This window comes from Esox lucius, chromosome 23, assembly GCF_011004845.1.
Source record: "Esox lucius isolate fEsoLuc1 chromosome 23, fEsoLuc1.pri, whole genome shotgun sequence".
NCBI lineage: Eukaryota > Metazoa > Chordata > Actinopteri > Esociformes > Esocidae > Esox > Esox lucius.
In genome coordinates this window covers 12814635-12834011 of record NC_047591.1, presented here as the reverse complement: position 1 = coordinate 12834011, position 19377 = coordinate 12814635, and the positions used below count along the sequence as shown (strand labels likewise).

Sequence of the window (19377 nt, the reverse complement as noted above, 5' to 3'; positions counted from 1 at the left end):
AAACAGATTCATCGCCGTCAGAGATCATCCCAAAACGCCGGACCCATTCCCGTCCTGCCTCGCCTGTGACACCTGAATTGGGAGGAGCGGAATATCACCGCTCGGAGATGCTCTTCCTCTCAAGAGTAAATGGGCACAGTCGTTGACGGTAAGCACACAAACTGGAATGGACAAGGGAAGCAAAAGCATCAACTAAACCCAAACACACCAGGTAAATCACATATAGGACTGGCGGAAGTGATGTTGATGTTCAGTAACAAGAGACATGGCCTAGAACACGAACCGGGCTTGGAAGACTTCTTTGGTTTGTTCTGCCTGGAGCTCTCTCATTGTCGGTGGTTAACCTGACAATAAGCACCAATGTTCCTAGCAGATCAGTTTCTATTGACAACGACAGGTAAGGTTAGTACAATGTTCCTAGCAGATCAGTTTCTATTGACAATGACAGGTAAGGTTAGTACAATGTTCCTAGGAGGACAGTTAAAGTAAAAAGTTTCTAACACAAAAACAGTCTGTTCTTTAGGAAAGCATGAGGACTAGAGGATCAAAGCTGTGAATATATAATCTGGTAGGCATGACTTCTAGTCATTCTCAAACCCTTATTGACCATGAAAGCAGCAAAATGAGAGTGAATAAAAAATCAAGAGTGAGACACTTTTCTGTATATCAATCCTAGTTATATCTTGCTCTGTAGAGCAGCCATTTTCTGATTACAGTCCTTTAGAAACTTGAGGCACACAAGACCATGGAAGATCATATGTATTTGCATTTAAATTCTAGAGGCCAGAGGCACTGTGATGGGCTCAAATGGCTGCATCCAGAACCAAGGCACGATGAAGTGAACCCATGTCATCTCCCCCTGTTGATTTTTCCATCAGCTCAGTAATGTGTGCGCGCTCGCGCTTGTTTTTGTGTGTGCGTGTTTGAGGGGGGTGGTAGGGATCCATTATCGATGGAGTGCTTTCACAGTTGATTGGCCGTGTTCATTAGGAGGCCGGTGGAACTGAGCCATGCGCCAGGAGAACCAGGGATGGAGAGCAGCTGGGGATCACATCCCCACATATGTTGCCTGCCACTGGGGTGTGAGAGGCACTCCAGCGTAGAGGAGGTAGGGAACTGGGGACCAGCCCCAGTTCGGGAAACCGCAGGGGATGTTCAATAAAATGTTTCATTTCAATTTAACTAACGGTTAAAACATGTGACGGTTGACTGTATGAGACTTTCAGATGGATTCACACAGTCTATGCCAATATCCATTGTGTGAGAACACCTGAATTGAGATTCATATAATCGAAGAAGAATGTCATTCAAAATGGATAAATAAATAAATCTTTTTACATCCCAGGTTCTGCAATAACAGAGAGCGATTAGAGACATTTTGTCACTGGGGGATAATGGAGATATTGTGGTTCCCTTGAAAGACCCAATTGTGTGAAGGAGCTGTTCACTGGCCCCTTTGATACACATTACCTGGTGCACAAAGTCAGAACAATGCAGACAATGTAATCGTTCCCATTTCAAATCCATGTTGACCATTACGGGTGTACACAGCAACATAAGCAACGAAGACAATCTGTGGGCAAAATGAAAAACTATGTTTGCATCCAAATCAGAAATATCCATGTAGCCAGCGCTGTGGGTGGCATCAACCGTTACACACTGCTACAAAATCATATTCTGCTGTTCACACACACATGAATTCCATTTCCCTAACAATTGCTGCCAGCCTGTCAACTACTGAGAATATGCATAGCCATTCTCAGCCAGTGCGGCACAGTGCACGCCAACCATTTGGGTGGACGTGATGATATGGTGAAGATTCATACAGTAAACATGAAATGTGTATGGATGGAAACTGCCCAGCATCACTAAACACAGACACACACACCACTTAGCAAGTTATCTGTGTGTTTATACTAAGTGAAGGGTGGGATTGCTGGATACTCAATTTAACGCTGGCAACATTTCCGTCTGTTCTCCCATGTAAATCAAATAATAAAGGCTTCAGACTGAAATGTTTCCCATGTGACACTCATGCCACTTAATGGCACCAGACCATGATTTGGCCCCATTAAAAGAAATCTCTGGCATCCCAAGAAAGCATGGGAGTCATCATCTGAAAGAAGTTACGGAAAAGCCAGGTAGGAGACATGGAGGGGAGAGTTTGATTGTTTTTTTCTGTCTGTGTGGACCATAGTACATTTTAATAATGTTACATTTAAACCAATAATTTAGAATATACAAATATATTCAGAATAGATTTTTGGAATATACTAAGCAATACATCACATTTGTATTTTTCCAACACTGTCAAACAGGAACTTGCAAGCGACAATTGTGTTGAGAACTTGCACTATGCTACAGGTGCGAGGCTTCCTTGCTCCAGCATTCAAATGCAGTAGGTGAAACAACGCACAATGGTTTCTATCAAATCAATGAACTTGCTACCATTTTGGCCACTCTGCTAGATTCCTGTGAATAACTACAGGCATTATTTGAGCACAATGACGACATCATATCGGAAATGTCGTTTGCTTTCATCACTTGAACACAGCCTGCCGCAACGTGCATCCAACTGTTTTGAGGCTTCACATAAAAGTTCTTATTTGCCATGTTGCACCTAGCTGCTTTTCCAACGCCTCCTCTCATCTTTCCTTTTACCTTTTCATTCCTCCATCCAGACATTCTGCTCAGGATATCCACTACTCTCGCTCCATTTCTCTGCTTGCCTGCACACGAGTCCATCAACCTCAGATCAGATGCCTCTCTGTTAGAACTCATCTGTATCAGACCCAGTACCCCCTTATCGTTTATTTGCTCTTAACACTGGCTGCTATGAACGGGTCTCTGGCAGCAGCGGGTTGAATAATGCGATCCGTCTCATTGCCCCGTGATGAAAATATGGCCCTATGCAGCCGTGGCCGGTACCCAACAGCTGTAGTCTGCTATCACATCCGTACTCAACTCCCTCAGCGCCGAGAGATGCCAAAGGAACAAACTACAGTTCTATTTCTTAGCAATTCGACCTGGGACTTAACGTACAAGCTCTCTGTTCTGATGTACAGTATCTCACAAAAGTGAGTACAACCCTCACATTTTTGTAAATATTTGAGTGCATCTTTTCATGTGACCACCCTGAAGAAATGACACTTTGCTACAATGTAATGTAGTGAGTGTACAGCTTGTGTAAGAGTGTAAATATGCTGTCCCCTCAAAATAACACAGCCATTAATCTCTAAACCACCGGCAACAAAAGTGAGTACACCCCTAAGAGAGTGAGCTGCCTCAGGTCCATTTGGGCTTAGCTAAAAACAACATAAACAACAATGCAGATATTGCATACAGAGGATCTACCATCCTGATAGATGAAATAAAGATGGAAATACTGTGAATTTCCTCATTACAAATCAAAATATCTCATGATGGATTTGATGAACATCTACTTAGTTTGTTTTACTTTGTGCCAGTGACAGCATCCTTCTACCCCCGCATTCTGTGTTCCATTGACCGCTTTACTGCATCAGGTGTTTCTGAAAGTCGCTCTGGATAAGAGTGAAGGAAACAGTCACAAAATTAACCAAATCCTGTATCTGTGCTCAGTTTTAATCATTTATATACACATCCATTCATGAGTTTCATGAGTCGTGTGGTCTTCGGTACATAGGGTCAGAAAGCATTAAACAAGACAAAAACACCAAAAAGAAACAAACATAAAACACAAGGCCAAACCCCTCCACCTAAACAGAGGAACAGGATAGCTGAATAGTGGAGGGTCTCTCCAACTAGTCGTCTTAGCACTGCTATGACAGTAGTTGTTGATAGCTTGGATGGTAATAGGACAGCCTTCCCAGAGAAGTCCTGTCAAACAAACACATTCCGTGAAACCACACAGTGGAAAGCGAAAGCATACACACCGTAGAAAATGGATTTCCATGGGGAGCCATTACCGGAGAAGGCACTAGATAGGAGTAGAAATACGTACTGTATATCTGACCTGGAACTTCCAGGCGCCCAAAACCCTGCTAGAGCCACTGTAGCCGGTAGGGCTGAGGAGATGATTAGCAACTGTTATCCAACATGTCTCTAGGCTCCGCTCCCACACGCCTGCAGGATGCAGTCCCTGTACATTTGGAGCTCGACCAGGTTCACCATCTGCTCCCGGCATGCCCATTCGACCGTGCTAACGCTGATGAGTGAGGCACCTTCACCGTTAGACAATTTAAGGTCAGCACTGCGATGGGCCAATAGAATGTGACTGTATTGATAGAGAACACTAGACTTCCCAAAGCTAATGCTATTAAGGCCAACAACTTGGTGTGAGTGGGATTCATGTGCAACACCACAATTGCCTGGGTTATATCCGTCGACAGAGAGTTATAGGATATTGGTATAAGTAGCCAGCAGGGAAGACTAGACCAATCTGTCCCACTTGTCGTTTTTCCTGAAGCTCTGAGGTTATAGGCTGAAAAGCAAAGGAAGAACCATGTCCTCTCCATCATATTGATTCCCATCAGGTCTCATTTCAACCCAACACTCGCTCATTAAGATAAAGCACAGTGTTGCTCTTTTCTTCCATAGAGGGATGGCCTGTCTGCATGCGTTGGCTGTTTGTAAGGGCTGTCAGCCACGAGCAATGTACAATGCCCATCATTCGCTTTTGTTCCCCTCTTAAACTCCTGAGAAACATCCACCTGTGAAGGGGGGTGCTCTGAGGCTCATGGAGGCATGTCCGACTGAGGAACAGTGACAAATGAAAAACCCAGAAGACAACAGTTGTTGTTTTTGCGAGTCGTGTCTCTCTGAACTGTCCTAAAAAAAACAAGATAGAATCTTTCTGAGTTCTCCCAGGCTGAGTCCTACTCCCACCCCCTGCCTCAGCCCACCCACAGAGTTCGAATCAGAAATTTTGGGCGGAGAAATGCTGCAACCCGGTTAAAAGGCAATTTCTGTGGTGGCAATGGCATATGTGGATTACTTATCCTGTTGTGACACATTTGCAATCCGCTCCTTCTGCCGGCTGATGGCGGCTCGTGGTGAGAGTAATTATAAACCCAGGCGATCACTTTAATCGCAAAGTCTCTGAACGCTGGCAGACAATTTCCTACCCTCTCACTTAAAAAAAATAATCCTGTTCCCATGCTGCTCACATACTCGTAAAACAAATTTCCTTGTCTTGTTCTCCCACAAGCAATGCTGAAGAACATGGAAACTATATGAACATCTGCCATCAACGGTGAATTCCGAATATCTGGACAATGAACACTTACTTTAAGCCAACAGCACACTACAGTCTTGTCATTTGCACTGCATAGTACTATAGTTCCAGTTAGCAATGTTTTAGATTTCTTTGATCGCCACCAACACTTGGGAACAGCCCAAAAAAAAAGAAAAAGCTCAAATCTGTTCAGCCTGTTTTCCTTTAAAGAACACGATGGTAGCTGGCGATCACAATGCCTCTGAAGTAGGCCTTTATCCCTCTGACAGTGTGGCAGTGCTCTGTCCTCTATAGACACTGCTCTCTGAGCAAACAAGATTACCTTGAAGACAAGCTAGTGTTTACTCCTTGTCTCAAGGTACTTTGGAGGTGACTCACTCCCTCTGACAGAAAGGACGACAAGAAACTTTGGTAATGAAGCGTGCGGTGGTCCTGCAGCTTTCAGATATTCAAGGAGACCCTGATCAAGAGCTTGTCTAAGTAGTTTCCCCAAACACAACGGCCTGTGGCTTTTTGAATTAGTCTCACTAACGGTTGCCTTTAAGATTCTAAGAAAATGCGCTGTTAGTTACCTGCCATTTGAGGCCACTGAAAAACTCCACCTCAATCAGAATCACAATGAACACGCATGAGAATCGTGAACCAGCCTCATGAGGGTTGCCAGGTAGAATCCCGTAACAAATAATGCATTTTAGTCACATACACATTATTGACCACATGTTTTACCTAGTAATATAAAAATACAATTGTGATTTATTTTTTTACTTAACTAAGTGGGAGCATAGGGGATGAATAAGCCAATTGAAAGTTGGAGAGGATTAGGTGGCCAAAATCATGAGGGCAAGATTAGGAGGCCATGATGATAAGAGGGCAAGATTAGGATTAGGGGGAGATGATGATATGAGGGCAGGATTGGTTCTTTCACCAGGACAACCTTGCAATGAGTGTAATGGGATCTTAGTACAGAGAACCAGGACACCGGTATTGCTTTTGCGCATGAGCCATTATTATAAATTTTCCGTTGGGCCCAAGCCAGGGTTCCATGTGAGTAACATCATTTGATAATACAGGCATCCCTTGTTGGTCATGGCATGGTCAGGGGCCCATTGTGGGTCTCTGAAGACTTCCCTACACTATGCAGTTTGCAACTGAGGCCGGAGAGCGTAGTGGAGCACTTCCTCTGGTTTCAGAAAAAAAAAGAAAATGAACATTTGGGGAAAAGGAATGAAGTCTGAGTCTCGGAGATTACAGACTCTCTCTTGCTCATAATCACGTCCCTTTCATGAAAGCTATGTCCACTTTTTTTTATCTTCACTGATCATTATCCATCGGTGTGGAGAGAAAACGTCTCGGCTCTGAAGTCTAATTTCACAGTAAATTCCGTATACGTGCGGCGGTACACAAGTAGCAACGAGCGGCATTAACCCATAATGAAATTCAACGATAAGACCTAATGCATAAACGTGTCAAACGCTCTCCACGTTCAATTTGTTGAATATCACATTAGACTACTGGTGGAAGCTAACTTGTATTGTCTGCACTGATCTGTCCAAGACACATGGCGGTGCTCTGTTTTTATTTTGTGGTTTGCCTTACATGTAATTACATTTCTGATAACTAGGTCAGGAGGATCCTTTCTTCTACGGAAAAAAACATTGGTTCAGTGAAATCCGCCTAAAACCAGTACTCTAAAATAATATAACCTCTTACAGAAATCATGCATTTCTAACCACAAAATGGTAACTCATGACAAATGCTTTGTTGGATGCAATATCCAGTTTTGTAGTTTGTAGTATCAATATATAATGTTATTGTCCTGGAGTGGATTGCACGGATCAACGCAGCTCCTGTAGTGACTATTGTGTTGGCTAACATCCGTTGGTTTCTAACAGCATTTATTATTGTAAAGACGCGTTGGCTTCATAATTATGAAGTGCTTCTGGGGTTGAATGAAGCATGTATTATTACACAGTTTGGTGTTAATCATGCTTTCTGGAAGCAAGCACGAGGAACAATGGGGGGTGGGGAAGGGGCGGGGCTTGGCGCTTGCTCGCCTGTGTGCACATTTGTGCATTTGCCTGCTCTCGGAGCCATGCTAAAACGATGGGGAGCCATCTAAGAGGGCGCGATTAACTCTTTCCTGAGTACTTGGCGACGGGGTGCAGAGCGGTGGGCCCAACAGCTGTGACAGCGTGGGGAGTAGCGTGCTGGCCCTGCCCCCCTCCTCCACTCATTAGGCCTGGGAGTGTGTGGCGTGCAGATCTGTCCCAGCTGCCTGTGCGCATCGTGGGAGCTATCTAGAGCCCTGTGTATATACTGCACTGTTTGCTGGCTCTGGGTGAGTATGCACACGTGTGTGTGTGTGGGAGCAGGTGCATGTGTGTGTGTGTGTGTGTGTGTGTGTGTGTGTGTGTGTGTGTAAGGAAGTAGAGGTGATTAAAATGGGTGCAGAAGTGAGGAGCCAATGGCACCAAGGCACGTAAAGCAGAGTGTGTACTGTAGCTTAGCATCTCATCTGTCATCCATCGAAGACATGCATACCCGGTTAACTACCATTTACCTTTGCACTGTGAACAAAGGAAACCGCTAACCAGCGCAGGCAAACAGATATTGCATGTATATTGTTTACTCTCTTTAACCAACACTGGTTTGGAGATTAACAGCATACAGTACAGTACAAACACAAGCTGGGAAAAAAGTTGATTGGATCTACAGGTTGAATAATGAAAGCCCAATGTCAGGGATGACAGGATGAAGCAACCTGGCTTCACCAATACTGCATTCATTACCAATGCATAGCATGGTTTGTTATCACCACAAATAACTTGAACTATACTTAAAAACACTTAAATCACAGACGAACACCTAGCCAGACAGTCCATCAGACGTTGAAATCTGAAATGTATCATGTTTCGAACAGAGTGCACCATCCCCAATAAAATGCAACTATTGGTAATGACAGCTTGTGGGCTGTCTTGGTAAAAAAAAAAAAAAAAGAACATTCAATATTATAATGGCACTTTTGGCAAGATATGCTTTCATTCATGTCAATGAATTTCAGCATCCTTCCTAAGAATTGCAGCATCCAAAAGAACAGTTTTACAGAAAAATAAAACCTTAGTGCCTGTTCGATCAGTAATCAAAACAACAATGTAGGCACACTTTAGTCTTCTAGAATTTATTTTCTACATAGGCACTGGGGGTGGATTATTTCTTTATCCAAAAGTGTCCATGCATAACGTCAGTGTGTAACAAACTGAAAAGAGGCCTATTAACATCAAGAGCCTACATTTTACCTGACTCCATTTTAAATGTAATAACAGTTGTGATTGCGCTACATGCTAACAGCATTTATATAGTCATTAAAGTGCACTCTCCGGGAACAAAATGAACACCAGAGCATCACTACCTATACACAGCCCCTGAAATTGCGCCGCCCCCAACCCAAAGCACTGGAGGATCAAAGCTTGCCATGTCCATGTAAAAGCTTCTGCTCTGGGGGCCTGGACAGCCAATGATTCAGCCCTCACTATCCTGGCCTCTTTGTGTACCAGGTCTACACTTTCATGTGCTCCCTCAATCTTCCTGTTATTACAAAGAGTGGGTGCCCCAACAGATGCCTGCATTCTCTTTTCATCTTTAAACGCAGGTGGAGGAAAGGAAGATATAGAGCCTAGATGTGGCCTGTCTGCCTGGATGAGGGTGAAACTGCCATTACCATTTAATTGAAGAGAGACACAGGGTACGCACAGTCAAATCATCGGGGGTAAACAAAGGGGACTTTTTCTTTTTGAGTGGGTGGGGTGGGGGGGGGGGTCACAACAAGTTGTCACCCACTGCCAGCACCATTCCGGTAGGACACAAGGGGGCTTTTGTCCTTAGCTATGCTGTCGCTTTGTAGAAAGCACTTGACAGCTTGTCTAGGGCCTGACTAAGACGCATTCCAAGTCTCTGTGACAGTGTGTTAAGAGGACCGCCCTCTGCTTTGAAAACACCGTTGACACGGTCTTTGATAAGCATATAACCCATGCAACTAACTCAACTTTTTGCAATTCGAGACATTACACTGTGCACAATAATCTAAGATAGATGACAAACCACGTACAATGAAACCCGTAATATAAATGGTTTGAACCCATTTCCATTCTACAGACTCCCCACGGTCATTTGCCATGTTTTTTTTCCATCGAGTCTCATCCATTTCGACTTGAGTCTCGTCCATTAAATGTCATGTTTCGCTATGTGTGCTGTATGTGCTGCCCCGTGTCTGACGAGAGCGGGACATGAATAGAGGACAGCTTCCACCAGGTCTGGAACGGGGTGGAAGGTAAGAGTGGCAGAACACCAGCTGTATGCTAATCATACCACAGCCCTCAGCACAACCAACGATACTGAGAGAATCTGACATTTCAAATGTGTTACATCTCACTCTCTTTGAGTGAGAAAAGGGTGACATGAGGGTTATGCTAGCTCCAGACACATTCTCAGAACAGATTCTAAAAATGGATAGTCTATGTCTAGGTTGTTAAACAGCCCCAAAAGCTGAGACAGCTTACCGGTGCAAACCTTTTTGAAACAATCAAATCAGTGATTTACATCCTTGAGAGAACGGTCTCTGTCTTGGAGTCTTCCTGTGCTCAAATTCAAGATTTCTCTACTTATTCAGGGAGGTGTGAATGCTGTGACGCGATAATCAGAAATAACAGCACATTCCAGGGTGGCTTCTCGGTTTCTTAGCAACTCTGCTGCAAACCTATTCTCTATTCCATGCTAGACATTCAACATTTAACAAATACAGACGGAAGAAGAGAATGACATCAACAGATGAGTGCTGATGCATATTTAGCATTTCGGCTACACTTCTACCCTCCACGCAGTCAGCGAGATCCAAAAGACAAAGGGAGCATTCCTGGTTGGTTCTGACTGGGGAAGCACAGACAAATCCAAGAAAGGAGGAGAGCATTAGGATTTAAGGGGGACAGATGATTTTGAACAATATCTGCATCGTGATCACTGGCTCATCAAACTGAGAACCAGAACAAGCTCTTACAGGCCCACAATGGCTGTGGTAACATGCAGCACTCACTGGTTTGGGTTGGTAGCCATGACAAACATTGCTGTGAGCACCGCTGTTGTAACTCAGTGTGTAAATAAGGGGACCACACTTATGTTTTCTGTTTGGAGTAGGGAGAACTCATGCTGAGAACAGGCCTTCCCTTGGGAAATCACATGGTTTTTTTAAACTTTTATCTTCTCAGTAAAAGAGAAAACACTATCTTCAGCAGTGGATTCATTTTCAGATCCCAAATGTTTAATTTGTTTTCACACACTGAGGACTTTTTTCCCAGTATGGCCTGTATACTTAATACATACTTTGCAAAGAATAAATAAAAAAAGCATGCTCACCAAAATGAAAACATACTAAATATATTTGCATTGCTAAACAATGTATGACATGTGTCATGGTAATTGTTTTGAAAGCATTATGATATGTGATAGTGTTATCATCAACTCCAGTCACCACAATATTTATCTTAGACGTTATTACACAAGTTTCTAATTTCACATATGGACCAGTGACTTTATTCTCATGTAACCAAATTAGGGCATGGTGACAATACAAAGTATATATGAGTCACCCCGCCGCCAACCCAGTCACCCTGCCCGAAGATTTGACATCTTTTGTTTTATTTTTATGTTCCCACTAAGATAGTTTGTTTTTTGTTCTCCATCTTTTAGTGTTACGAGTAGTAAAATGCCCTCAGGATGTGAATGGCTCAGACCTGTCTCATAGATATGCTCACTAAAATTAGTAGAACACAGGCTTTAACCAAATTAATGGTATTTTCATATTTTGTCAATCTCTGGGGTGGTTACTACTGGATTCTGTGAAGATTCAGGTTTGACACAAGGCATTCAATCCTTAGCTCATTTTGCAAATTTAGCGAAGCAAAAAATTTAATGCGTTTTATTTTGTTCCATCTAGTACTATCCAATCCTGTGTTAGCGCTGGATAAAAAATAAAGGTGGCTCATCCCGCTTTTAATACATCATACAATGTGCAGCCTTAAAGCTGAGAGGAGATCAGGTATGCTGGGCCCAGCTGTGCACCACCTCCCCTGCTCCACATGCACCTCTACATGGGGAGTGGTGGAGAACCACCCAAAAGTTGGGGGAGTTGATAAAGCGACAGTGGCAGACGGCTCAACGCTGTTTGAACACAACAAACAGACACCCAGAATTATGCTCCCATGTTCAATTTACTGCCAACTGTGAACCAGCGCAGCATTAAAAAAGCATCTGGGTGTTTTGGCATTGGGCTGCTTTGCTGTCCACCGGCCTGAGAAATCTTTCTTACTATTCCTCGGTGAAGCAGCAGCTGGAATAGCACACAGCCTTGATGCAGTGTAACTGAAGCATCTATAGGGACCTAGGGATCATTCAGCTCTAAACGAGCAGACAAACTCATTTTAGTCCTCTATGACAATTTGGGTTAAGCTGTGGTGCTCCTTTTACAGTGGCCTTTGCCTTTCATATATTGTTGATTCTTCAGTTTTTGAAAAATGGGGACTAGCTCCAACCATTTTTTTGTGGTGAAGATGGAAAACCTCTTTAGATGCTGGGTATTCATTATGACATTACAGGCACCTGGACAGCCTAAAGAAGATTTGTCATCTAATAAAAGAGTAAAAGAAGCCATTGTAGATTATTCATGTGTCCTAAATAGGACATTAGCATCACATATCCCACAACCTTGCATGAGAAGTTGATTTAGAATTCTCTTTGACCATCATTCCAAAAAATTTAACATAGGACATACTGTACATGATTCCCTGCATATATAGTAAACATCAAAAGATACAACACACTAATGTCTTGCCCTTGTCCATCTGACTTGAGTTAATGCACCCATATAAGACATTCACTGTTGTGTTATTGTTCAGGATATGTCAGGGAAGATAAGTTGCTAAAGCTACTACAGTGAATTGTCTTTCAGGAAGTTAATTTAAAAAATAAATAATCAGGGGAGCATGTTGAATTTTACAGACCAAGCTACATATGAATGTCATTGATGGCATTTTTCAGAAGTTAAGGACAGAAATACACAGACCCAACTTTTAGAACCACCAACTCATAAATGCACTGGACATTACCAGCCACAGGCCGCTTTCAATAACATCTCAAAAAATTACCATTCGCTTGGTAGACACTGAAAATGCTGGGAGCCAGTGACAGAGGTTTTATGCTAGGAATGACAATGAAAAGCTACCTCTTAAAACCACTATGAAAGTGTAATCACATAGATAGAAAAAACATGTCAAAGGTTAAAGCTGCTTGTCACTCACAGAGAGTTCTGATTAGCCATGCCATTCTATTCAGGAGTTGACCATTAAGCTCCTGATTGCTAAAGTTGAAGAGGCATTATCACTGTGATTAAACTTGCCCCAGTAGTCTGTTTAAATATTTACTAGCCAGATTAAGTTTGCTAAACACACAATTTAAGCGTAATTAACCACACCATCAACATGTGCCGTTAAAGAGTCTGAAATAGTAGCAATGTGGTGGCTTTAATCAGGACATCCATTAGAGGTGCCCAATTAAAGCCCACAACAGCTCAAGAATAAGGAAGCAAAATGTTTGGTTACTTGAACTTTGGACAACACTTTCATGACTGTCTTTGAAATCAAGTATAAATGGGAACACTCCTGAATTGTGATGAAAATGAAAACATGACAGGAATGAGGAAAGAAGAAGGAAGACAGCAATCAGTATCTTGGACTGTTTTGAAGACCTCTCATATGAGTTGTTTTCTCATCCAGTTTTCATCATTATTGATTCTGGAGAAGCAAGAGAATGAATGGAGAGGCCATCTCATTCCATTCAGGAAGAGACAGATGAAAAAAAGAACACAGTACTTCCCCACTCTCCATTCAGCAATATCCAATTCGCAATTACGGCCTTGCCTCAAATCAAACATTCCACACCAAGTTGGTGAGAAGATTGAGACGTGTCCTTCGCGGCAGGACACCCCTGTCCGACATCCGCCCTAGGCAACGCTGAGCCAATTACCACAGCCCTGCGGGACTCCCAGGGACTGGTGATAAGCTGCGACCAGGATTCAAACATGTACTCTCTGGACAGCGTGGAGAGATGGATGAAGGCTGCATATCCCCAGCTACTCAAAGACACAAACACACATTTACATAAACACACAAACACACACATGCATTCACACACTCTCCTTCCCAAAGATCTAGCCAATGATACCCAACGTTTGTGGACATGGGTATGACAAAACATCTAGACGACTCATTACTGGCTGATGTCACTTCAGTTTGAGAAACCTGCCCCAGATGTTTCACATAGTTCAGGATCAAATGAAGATGCTCTCACTATAATCTTGCTAATACCATCCTGCTAATTTTTATTAAAAACTCTGCTACCATGCATAAAATGATTAGCCTGAGGTCAGCTTAAATAACTAACATTTTTGCATTTTTAGATTACTTCACTTTCAAAAATGAACTTCTCTGCCGCTTTAATGTGACTTCAACAGAGGATTTGTTGAACGTTGACTGATGGGAGGACAGACCAGACACATGAAGCTTGCCCAGAAAACCCTCTTGGAGATTTGAGGGGCACTTCTGTGAGACTACAGACAGAAATGCAAGCGCCTCAAGAGGCTTCTTGACAAAGGTTAAACATTAGACTCTAACACGGTTCCATTTGTCTTTTTCTTCAACTACAGGAAAATACATTGGTCACCTGACCATGGTTTGTAAATGTTCCTGTGCCCCCAAGTCCCTCATAGGTTAAGTCCCTCATAGGTTATGCACTGGTTAAGAGTGTAATCTAAACAATTTAGACGTAATAAAAATTACAACACTTGATTGTAATAAAGCAAAATAATCAAAAATGTATCCTGGACAGCTTTGACATTATTCTCCAGAGAAACAAATATTCAAGAGACATTCACAGACTTGATTTCTACATTTGTCATATCTCTCGAAGCTGCATAGTGACCGCAATATGTCAAAGACACTTTAGCTCAAAGAGGACATAGACGCCATAGGAATTGGAGCATTCCGGAAAATTCCAGCCTCACAGCCCTTTTCAACACAACCAATGTATTATGCATTTTTGTATCAGTGTTGTCGTCTCCTGAGCCTCACCAGAGGGTGATTTCACTTCTCTGTGGATAAGGATCATGTGGCTGTGCTGACAGAAACATGGCCCTCAGCCTACTGGCCACTGGGCACTCCGTGTGACGTAGCTGGAAGGAGAGGCCACACAATCAACAGCATCACAGCCCAACCCCCAGTATGGTGCAACAGTAAAATCCCCCCCCCAAAAAAAGTTACACACTGAACACATCCTAACAGATCCAATATATACATTGCAACCAAACACATCCAACATAGAAAACAGATCAACCACTTCTAACACACCCAATACTTCCAAACAAACCCTCTTTCTCCAACACGTAACGCATCCGACATCTTAATTACAAATACAATAATTCACCCCCCAACAAAATAAGCTGTGGTGCAACAGTCTTTCAATGTCAAATCTGTCCTAGGGGGGTGAATACTTAAGAGACACTGTACAAATCAGTCAATATAAACATTTCCAGTACATCCAGTGCATCAAACTAATATCCATTCACAACTGCATGATTATACCTCATACAATTGTGAACAGCCCAACACCACTAGACAAGTGGAGATGTGACCTTTAGTGATTAAATGAGCAGTGTTGGAGCACTCTGGGTCTACATCCCTGACAGAGCAGGCTAACATCCACCAGGGCTAATGCTATACATGCCAAGCTGGCTCACAGGCACTGACCTCAGTGTGCCTCCAAGCTGTGTAATGTCATTTAGACCCTGCTTAGTGCCGTAGTGTCATCATTCCCTATGCATTGCATTTGCATCTTATTTAGTCACTCACTTAGAAGAGGAAACAAAAGATTCATGCTCAACTTTGCCAATAACTAACACCAAGATAGGGGACTACTCAAGGATCAAAATTGCCATCATCAAAGATGTTTTGTGATGTTACGTATCTAGTACCTATACACACACACACACAGTGGAAATAGTACACATCCAGCCCAAAATGTGACATTTAAAAAAATAGTTTCATAAAAGTCCCAGACTGCATGTTTAATCAAACTGGTAATGTATGCTGTTTGACAAAAAGCCTTACACTCATATTCTCAGTAAAACTGTATCCATGCAAGGCCTCATTTCAAATTAAGCCCTTCATTCGCCTGTAATTTCCTCAAAGGGACAACATTAGGTATTAATTTACAGCCCTTCTATATGAAACCTGATACAGCAACGTTCAGTTGTAATCACAGCATTTTGCTCGGAGGACATGGAAAGAGATGTGAAATTGCATCTGGTGTCACTCCGGCCCTATCTGAGGAGTGGGGCACAGCTGATTAAATGAATTAGGGAGGAAATGAAATAGCATAATACCCCAGTCAGATTAAGAGAGGAACATGGAAAATCGCCTGTCCCGTTAGACAAGGGTACATGGGTGTCTGCAGAGAAAGGGGAGCAAATATTGGTTGCTGGAATACCCATCTTAACAAGGGGGACTGGGTTTAAAAATGGGCTTAATCTGTAAAATAAAACCGTGATGAAACCCTTCAACCAAGATCACCACAGCTCGTCTTGTCGCACCTCTGAGAGACAAAGTTTTACCCTGTACTTTTAAATTTTTCTTATTCACCCGCTTGTTTCTACATTCACACCAAAACCATTCTAATGGTGCCCAAGAGGGAATTCAATGTTTTTTCTATCAATCAGTATAAATCTTAAATGCTTTCTATTCAATAACTGCTTTGCATTGAATGAAAGGGCTCCATCTTGCAGCACTTATCTCCACCCCACTCTAACTCTGAGCACAGAATGAACGAGATGGTTGCCAATCTTTCCTCTCCGAGCATCTGCGTGAGAGCTGAGAGCAAAATGACATCCACAAGCAGACTGATTACTTCCAGTGAGCCGGTAAAGTACCACGGATCAGAGGAAAACTGAAAATCATACTTGTCACCTGGCCCGAACCCTCATACCCATGGTTGCAGGTCTGAACCTATATAAATTAGTATTGTCTTAGTGGATGGCTCTGTAATCCCAGTATCCCACACTAATCAATGGAGAGCATTCACAACGGTGCGTGATGACAATGCTCCAGATAAAGACGGAGTAAGGATCAGGCAAGGTTCAGTGTTGCCGTGTCAGGCTACAACCCCAAAGCCCAAACCTCATGAGACTGAAAAACAGAGGACCAACCTTGGTTACAACCGCCCATAAACCCGCTACTGAAGACTCATTCTGATCTGGTCCATCTGCCACAACGTCACCTTTGGTGTGAATATGCACGTCATGCTAGATAACTATTACCTAGAGGATCCACGCTTGTTTTAAGGGAGTGCAGTTGCAGGCATTCCCTGTCAAGGTGGGGAGGTAGTGTTGAGAAGTGAAAGGGCTTGGCAAAGAGAAACGCGGGCTGCAACGAGACGGGTCTCACTATCGGCCCGCCACCATGACAGGGCGGGATAAAGTCCCGATCCGTAAAAACTCGGATGGTGATTAATATGCCAGCTAATAGGATGAGGCCCGGGAGATCTGACGGAGACGGCAGAAGCAATGGGAATGGCGTCGGAGCGCGGCGAGGCCGTATGGGGACCCACGCGGTGCATCAATCACAAGTGTCAGTTGGGCTGGATGCAGTGACCATGGAGGGAACTGCGCACTCCATGCCAAATGAGGTTGCGTTAATTACCTTTGCTCGTGTCGTAGCTCCCTGTCCTCAAGGACTAACAAAATCGGGCTAAACTGATCCTAGATCAGCACCCCTAGTCTTCGACACTTCAGAAGCCACATTGCTGGAGAAGTTCAGGGGACTTGTGATGATACAATGACGTCACGTTTCACTGCCATCTAATGGTTATATAAAACCCGTCCCTTATAGAACATTCACCTATGGAGTGAGACTGCTCTACTGATAGTGAATCCATCAGATTAACATACAGTCCTCGGGGCCATTGACTAGACGGCCATGTTGTGGCCTCATTGGAAACAATGTGATTTTCCAGCCTTAAGATCTCATTAGGGCTAGAAGCAGGAAAATATCCAGACATATCCCTGGTGAATTCACTAACTTGATTCAGTAAACTTAATTGGCAATATGCGCTTATGCTTCTTTTTTTAAAGATCTAACCCATAAGATGTCTGATCAACTAATTTGCTGTTTTGTGTATTACTCAGGTGTTATACTAGAGCTACAATGCATTGACTGCAGTCCAGTTGATATAACTGCTTAGTGGCTGAATCCTGACTTGGAATAGCTTACATTTCCCATCCCCAGCCCAGAGGAGACTCCAGAAGTGCCCCCAAATCAAATCTCACCTTGGGGCCCCAAAAAGCTATGGCTAGCCCCGTTTGAGCAAACCCTCATGACCAAATATTTGCGGGACTGATGTGAGGACTGATGTATTGATTAATTAATCAAGGGAAAGAAAAATAAATTAACTACTCACAACGTCTTCAGGATAGATTCCTTTTCTTCCTACTGTTGGTTCTCTAGAAAAGAGACAGAGTGGTATTAGATCTTTTAAGCTTGCCCACACACACACACACACACACAACATAAAGGATGACCAACTGAGGGCTGTCGGAAAGAAAAAGAGGAGGGAGATAACAGCAGTCACAGACAAAAGAGGGAATCATATCGTACAGGGATATAAGTGGGTCACGGCAACACAAAACAAATGTATGGTTCAGTAATCTCATCCATGCCTGACTGTTTTTGTCATAAAGGAAAAGTGAATGGGGGCTTCTACTTCACAGATAATACAGTAGCCCAAAGTAGGGGAGCAGGGGAGAAACTAGAAACTAAACAGCCGACTACCCCAATCCCTGTAGCCCTCATAAGTTTTTCTTTATTCTGAACATTAATTATATTTTGTATAACAGTTCTGCAATAGCCCAAAGGCAATAGTTTTCCATGAGGCTAAAAGATCACCATTAACCAACATTCTGCAGGACCAATCTAAAAAGGGAAGATTAAATTACTAAAACAGAACGACCACAAAGACCTATGCATAAACGTTGCACACAAATTAAATGTGAGTAGGTTTGTACTCAGGGGAGGTTTTGTACATTAATAGCAATGGATTCCAGCAATTAAGCAAAGCCGGGTAGTTGTATTGATGCCCACACACACACACAATCCTACTGAGATGCCTTTTGCCCCGTAGATGAAATAGTACAATGCATGCCTCTATTATCAACAATTATATAAGGAATCGCGATTACTGTGAAAGGAACCAGCAGCACAGTTTAACCTTAGTGTTAGGTAATCATTCCAAAAACAAGACACATTAAAATGTGTCTAAACAGCGCAAAAAATAAACAGTGAAACAAGCGCGGGATTCATTTTCGAACCAATCGAAACATATGTCGATCTACATTATCTGAGTAGCTTAGCTAAATAATTGTCAGATTAGTTCTTGGTTTACTAGGACCAATCTACTCAAATGTACTTTCCATTTCATTAAATTGACTTTACACCATGACCAACTTCCAATAAGAGATTGGATAATTGCCAGGCAATCAAATACGCTTCCTTAACAGAAAACGCTTTTCTCACGTTAAGGATGCCGCGGACATCGTATGCGTTTTATACTATATGTATTTTATAATAAATCAATATACACATGAACAAAAGACTACCTAAAGACCGAACAGCTGCACAGAGCAAAACTGAAAAACCACGTTCCCCTTAGAGGTGCAAAATATAATTTTGTCACAAGAATTTTATTCCACAAACACATGAATGGGATGAGCTACTCACCTAAATCCTGGTAGAACAGATCGAATCCTGCCATACGATCCATACACTACTGTGTTGGGAGTATGCCCAGATCTGGCAGCAGACTACCAAACAGTATTCAACCAATGATAATGTTTCTCTCTCCCTCCCTTTGTGAATCGCGTATTTTCACAAAACGTGGTAGACTATACTACAAGACAAACTATTATTAATGACCTATGGCTGTATCGTAATGAAATCAGCTATTTACAATGATACACAAGTTTCCTAATGGCACCTAACTATGATTCGTCTTTTTTTCCACATCGTGAAACC

General features: G+C 42.7%; 1 protein-coding gene across 5 annotated transcripts in view; it reads right to left on the bottom strand.

The window, feature by feature from the left end:
* The window catches only part of syt1a (synaptotagmin Ia), a 243483-nt gene that overhangs the window by 111243 nt on the left and 112863 nt on the right, over positions 1–19377 (bottom strand). For 2 of the 5 annotated variants that reach the window (XM_010887234.4, XM_010887236.4), the window contains one exon: positions 17768–17810. The exons of 1 other annotated variant lie outside the window; for it this stretch is intronic. The gene's annotated coding sequence lies outside the window, so the exon portion shown is untranslated. Of the gene's footprint in view, positions 1–17767; positions 17811–19083; positions 19321–19377 lie in introns of those variants that run through there. 2 more of the 5 variants (XM_010887235.4, XM_034290070.1) reach the window with 2 other exon arrangements.